The following is a 6,536-nucleotide window of genomic DNA, read 5'->3' as shown; positions in this document are numbered from 1 at the left end:
ATGTTAGATGGATCTTGGCTGAAAGCAGGGAATACCAGAAGAATGTCTATCTGTGTTTCATTGATTATGCAAAGGCATTTGACTGTGTGGATCATAACTGTGGCTGACTCTGAGAAGAATGGGAATCCCAGAACATTTAATTGTGCTAATACGAAACCTATACTCTTGTGATAGTAAAAGAAAAAAAAATGAATTGACAGGGATCAACCAAAAGGATAACATCTAAAAATAATTTTTACTTTTTAAAGGAAATTAGCCTTCCTCCGTGATTTAACAAGGTTTAAATTAATCTACCTTCTGGAGCACATACCACACACCACACTATAATGAAAAAAGTAAGTCATTCAAAAGCTGATGGAAAGCAACAGAAAGTTAACCCAGAATTAAATATTTGGTACATAAATAACCAATAAAACAGGTGACTTGCATGCATAAGTGTTGGAGGATCTGGAGTTGGAGTACTGCCCCAAGAGTACATGGGATGGGGGGGTTAATAAAGAGGAGTTAAAGTCCTCAAGAGCCAGTCCTATTTCAGACTTCTCCTCTAAGCCTTTATCAGTCAATAAATATGCCTGTCATGTACATAAAGTTGATAGATTCTAAGAGAGAGAACAAAGCCATCAAGTTTCAAATATATTTAGCACTGGGCTTTTTTTAAGTAAATCCAGAACCCCAAGCAAACAAGCCTTCAAACAGTGTTTTAAAGACCACCAGGCAGACACGAAGGAGCTCTGGTGTTGCTAGTGTTAAACATTCTGCTATAAACCAAAAAGTCAACAGTTCAAACCCATTACAGCTCTAGATGAGAAAGATGTGGGTGGCAGTCTACTTCCATAAAGACTATAGCTTTGGAAACCTGAGGTGGTTCTACTTTATTCTAGGGGGTTGCTATGAATCCAAATCAAACTGATGCAGTAAGTTAGGCAGCCATACTGTTGTTCTATGTTGAGTCAAAAATGAACCATAGCTGACCCTCTGATGGGTTTTCAGAGGCAGTAAATCACATAAGAGGAGACTGCCTATCTTTAGTCTCAGAACATCTGGTGGATTTGAACCACCTGCCTTTAGCTTGACAGTGTAAGTCTTTACCACTAAGCCACTAGTGCTCCAAATAGAACTTGATAATCTTTCTTTCTACAACCTTATTTGGCATATAATCTTCACCATCATGGGGGGGTTTTTAACTTTTTTACTATGATTCCAGGGAAATATTACAAAACAAATTAGTATTCCACTCAACCACTCATACATATTTTGTTTTATGGCATTGATTATAATCTCCATATTGTATTATCATTCTTTCCACTATCTCTTGTCTTTTTTAGTTAGATAAGAAAGGCTGGGAGATTGCCTTCAGCAGTTATAATAAAGGTTGAGACTACCTCTATTTATTTAGTTCCTTGACCACCTAGGAAGATCATCAAAGTCCTCAGTAAGGACCACCTTATCCAAACTGGGCAAATCTGAAAGTTAGACAATAAATAAGGAAAACCAAAGAAAAATCAATGCCTTTGAACTGTGATGTGGGTGAGGAGTAATGATTGCCATGAACTGCCAACGGAATAAAGAAATCTTTCTTGGAGGAAGCAAAGAAGGTGAAGTTTTGTCTCATATACTCTGGGCATACTGTCAAGAGGGGCCACTCCTTGGAAAACGACATCATGAGGGGAAAGATTGAGGGTCCACAAGAGGGATTGAGGCAGTGACTACAGCAGGCTTGAATATGTCAGAGATCACGTGGGTGATGCAAGATAGGGCAAGTTTTCAACCTGTTGTTCATACTATAAGTTGTGATGAACTTTGCAACCATTAAACAATAACATCAAGTTAGAGTTGATTGTCTGGAAAAAATCAATACCTTCTCTAAGCCGAGATACAGAACGTTTCAGAAACTGAAATGATGATGGAGATGATAAAATATGATGGAGACAGCAGACTCAGAAGAAAATCACCCACTCAAAGTACATATCTGAAGCATTCTGTGCACTGGGCCCTATGAAGTGAAAAAATTAATAAAGTAAGCTCTAATCAGGCCAGAAAAAGAAGTTCAGGAATAAGTGCAGACAAGAAGGAAAGAAAGACTGTGGAAGACTAAGAAATAGCGTCTGCTAACAAAAAAACAAACAGGTCTGTCCTAGAGAGGGTGAAACCAGGCTGTTCCTTGCAAGCAAGGATTCTGAAGCTTCATCTCACATACTTTGGAAGTGTTGCCATGAGGGGCAAATCCTTGGAGAAGGACATCATGCTGGGAAGAGGGGGTGGATAGCAGAGGAAAGGAAGACCCAGGATGAGATGGATTGATTCAGGACTGGAGTAATGGGGGGGTAGGTGTGTTGAAGACAATGAAATCAGTTCAAGATAAGGCACGGTTCAGAGCTGTTGTACAGAGGGTTACTATGATTGGCAGGTGACTAGACAGCACATAACAACTCATATTTAAGAAACCTTAACATAGTTGAAAGGTCAGCATTTCAAAGCCTCTTTACAGCATCAGAAAACTTAAGGAGGGTCACTATGAATCAAAACTGACGCAACAACAGTGGGTTTGCTAATTCATATTTACCTGGGACCAGCTCTGCCAAGGACTTCTCTAGTTTGGAGCAAAATGGAATGTCAACTTCCAGATCACAGCAGTTACAGTCAACCTACCTACACTCCCCAAACCTTCAAGGCTTTTGATCTGCCCTTCCAGGCCAGAGTCCTGTCCTGGTGCTCTCCTCAGTCTTCTTCTCTTTGTCTCAATTTTCTCACCAACATTCTCTCCACAGACACAACTTATTTATATAGTTCAATTTCAGAGGAGGAACACCTGGAAGAGGGGGCGTGGAAATGCAAACTCAGAGCCAGTGACATCAGGTAATGAACAAATGCCTGCTTGACCAAGCAGCACCAGAAGAAGGCAGGAGGGTTTGGGGGTAAAGGGGGGGAATGGACAGGAGAAGAAGGCTCTGGAGGGCTTGAAAAAGGAGTGTCAGGAAAGGGAAAGTGTACTGCGTGAAAAGAGGCATAGCCCAAAGTCTTGAGGAAAACCTAGGGTTTTATTGGTGAAAAGTCCAGGGCCTGGTATGGTCTGCTCATTTGGTTACTGAACAAACAGCAGGAAATGAATTTCAAAATAAGCACTGGTTCAGTGACCATGCATAGATAAGGAGAGATGATGCTAGACTGGAAACCCTGGGAGGGGGACGAACCCCGCTGAGGTGATCTGAGGGCCAGTCCTGACCCAGTTCAAGAACCTCCATTCAGGGGAGCTCCAGTGGTCTAGTGGCAAGAAGCTGCACTGCAATCCCAAAGGCGCATGGTTCTTTGTTTGTTTGGGTTTTTGTTTTTTTTTTATTTTGGGTTTTGGTTTTGGTTTTGGTTTTGTTTTCAGTTCAATTGAGGGCCCAGAGCCATGGGGCTCAGAAGAAGGCCACCTGCAAGAGGCAAGGGAGCCCGTGAAAAGGGGGCTCTTATTTGACCTTCTTGGGGTGCACGTTGTTGGTGTGCCCACACTTCTTCTTGCGGCAGTTGACAGCCCGGGATTGCAGGCGAGCATAACACTTGCGGCAGATCATCTTGTTGCAGTTATACTTCGAGGAAGGCTCGATAATGTCACCACACAGACGCAGCACCAGATGCAGGGTGGACTCTTCCTGGATGTTGTAGTCTGAGAGTGTATGGCCATCCTCTAGCTGTTTGCCCGAAAATATCAGACGCTGCCTCCTTGTCTTGGATTTTGGCTTTGACATTCTCGATGGTGTCACTGGGCTCGACCTCAAGCCAGTCAGGGTCTTCACAAAGATCTGCATCTCAGCGTCTGCCGCTCGGCCACCTCGTTTAAGGTGTATGTTTTGAATCCACCAGATCTTCTGCTGGAGAAGGAGGGGCAATCTCTTCATGTGCTAGTTGGTCTGATTTGATGTACACAAAGGTTGGGGGCAGGGAAAGAACTTCCATTCAGTTCCCACAACATAATAAAAGGGGTTTTTTTTGGGAGTGTGTGTGTGTGTGTGTGTGTGTGTGTGTGTGTGTGTGTGTTTTACCTCCCAGCCTGCTTTAGGTTATTTTTTCTAGGTTCCTCTACTACCCCTCCCCCTCACTCTCGTTTCCTATGTCCCAGAGGGGAGGAGGGAGAAAAGCACAAGAAGGAAAATGTAATTGACTTAAGCTTCAGCATGAGGAATTTCCTGAAACAATAATTCAGCATTCATAAAACTCACCACCACAGAATCAATTCTAACTCATAGTGACCCTACAAGACACAGCAGAAATCCTTATAGAATTCCCAAGGCTATAAATCTTTAAGGAAGCGGATACCTCATCTTTCTCTCACAGAACAGTTAGTGGATTCAAACCACCAACCTTTAAATTAGCAGCCCAATCTTCACTCCACTGTGTGACCAGAGCTTCTTTTCAGCATTCACAGACTGTTTTAAGTGAATGGTGTCCTTGGTTGATGCAAACAGTTGCAGCACTTAAACAGTTAACAGTTAACAGTAAGTGTGACAGTTCAAGTCCACACAGCGGTGCCTCAGAAGAAAAGCCTGGTCATCTGCTTCCAGAAAAAGCAGCACTGAAAATGCTATGGAGAACAATTCTAATCTGACTCATAGGGTCACTATGAATAGGAGTCGACTCAGCCACACCAGTTAATGGATAATGTGTTCGACATTTGTCTGGAAAAGATAAAGGAAAATATATAGCAGCTGCCTTCCACAAACTTCCTGTGATCTAGAATCTAGATGTTCAAGAAAATTGGGCTTCCAAGACCCTGACATGGACAATCTAGTGGACTTATCTACTCTTTCCCTAAGTATCAATTATCACCCAGAGATGTGACTGTGAAGTATCAGGGATGGAGAAGGTGGCACTGAGGAGGCAAAAGATTATCTCAAAAAGTCATCAGACTCAGGAGACAGAAACATCACTGCCTTTATTTCGTGGTGCAGCTACTCTTTTAAACTCTAAATTGGATTTAGGAAAAGACTGGAATAGGGGCCCAACAGAGGTGGGGATTGACTATGGGAACTCTACTAAGAGTAGTAACGAAATTGGGGCAAAAGGAATTGTGGCCAGCTCTCAGAAAGAATCCCCAACTAAGGTAAGCCTACAGTTCTATTGATCTGGCCTTAACGTCTCCATCAGACATTGATCAAGGGCATTAGCTGAGCACCCATTTGTGCCACACACCAGACTGGGGAGGGAATGAGAGGACCCAGTTAAGAATATGGAACCAGAAACTCCTGTAAGCAAAGGAGACAGACAGGAATTAAAACTATGGCCTTAATGACAGAACAGCAGGGAGGGGCAGCTGGGTGTTTGATTTATGTCTGTTCCAACAGTCTTGGGCTGCCGTCCCCTGCCTCAAGCTGGGATTTTCCCAGATGTGCATCTGCTTGAGGGAAAGAAGGGCGGGTACAGGGGAGGGTCTCCATATCCTTGCATCTGGTCCCAAGAGCAATCCCTTCCCTATTCTCCTGTGCTGTTCACTGCCTGCTGGGTAGAAGGTGGGAGGCTGGGGGAAATGCCATGGCCCCCAGATAATCACCAGGTAATGAAAAGAACTGGCCCACGGCTGGGGGTGGGGAAATGCAGAGGATACAGGGTTGGGACCATAAATCTCTCTTGGAGGAGGGGGTACAGAATGGGGGACCTGACAGTTGGAACCCATCCAGGTGATTTCACATGAGGTATCTGAACCTTCAGGGGTAGGAGGGAAGATGAGAGAAGCAGGCAGGGAGCCAGAGACAAGGGATAAACCAGAGGAGGTGGAGATAAGAGAAGCAAAAATGAGAGAAAGGGAGGGCAAGAGATAGAGTCATGGAAGGAGGCAGCAACGAGGAAATAGATGGAATGGGATACGCATGGAGAGAGTGGAGCTGGAATAACTCAGAGGCAGGAGAGACTAACAACTAAAAGGCAAATGCAGTGAGACTCATAAAGATGTGGTGGTCTGAGAGACCATCAGAGATGGAGAAAAGGAGAGAAAGAAGGAGGGGAAAGCGAGAAGCTGAGGGTCGCCACAGTCCTAGAAACACTCAGGCCAAAAAATATTTTAAGTCAGGGGAGACAGATGGATTGACAGACGGACAGAGATAGACCTGCCCGACAGAGATGAAGGTGAAGGAGGCAAAGGAAGAACAAAGAAAAACAGGGATGCAGTGAAGAGGGAGGAGGGAGCGAGACAAAGAGAGAGAAGGAGGCAAGTGTAGAGCAGGAGGAGGGAGCGAGGCCAGGAAGGGGGATATATATTTTCTTTATGATCCTCTTCAATCTCACTCTGCTCGCTGCTGAGCCGGTTCCCGTCTCAGGTGCTGCTCAGTGGTGGATGTGCCCAGAAAGCTGATGGGGTGAAGCTGCTGCCATAGCTGCTGCCGCTGGGCTCTCCTCCAGTGCCAGCCTAGGGGGAATCTCAGGGACCCTGTAGGGATCTAAAGCCCCCACCTGCCCTCCCCACCCTCTCCTCCAAATGCTATGCAGTCCAGATAGGTCTGAAGTCCAGCCCCAAATTCTGCAGAGCTAATGCATCTTAACGAGCCCTGGTGTCATAGGGG

General features: G+C 44.6%; 1 pseudogene; it reads right to left on the bottom strand.

Annotated features, from left to right (window-relative positions):
* Positions 1-3,452: 3,452 nt before the first annotated feature.
* On the bottom strand, positions 3,453-3,818 carry LOC102872779 (annotated as a pseudogene).
* Positions 3,819-6,536: the final 2,718 nt, after the last annotated feature.

This window comes from Elephantulus edwardii, unplaced genomic scaffold (genome assembly GCF_000299155.1).
Source record: "Elephantulus edwardii isolate Elephantulus edwardi_28Jun2011 unplaced genomic scaffold, EleEdw1.0 scaffold00030, whole genome shotgun sequence".
NCBI classification, from domain to species: Eukaryota; Metazoa; Chordata; class Mammalia; order Macroscelidea; family Macroscelididae; genus Elephantulus; species Elephantulus edwardii.
The sequence above is the reverse complement of the archived record's forward strand: the minus strand, read 5'-3'. Positions and strand labels throughout refer to the sequence as shown.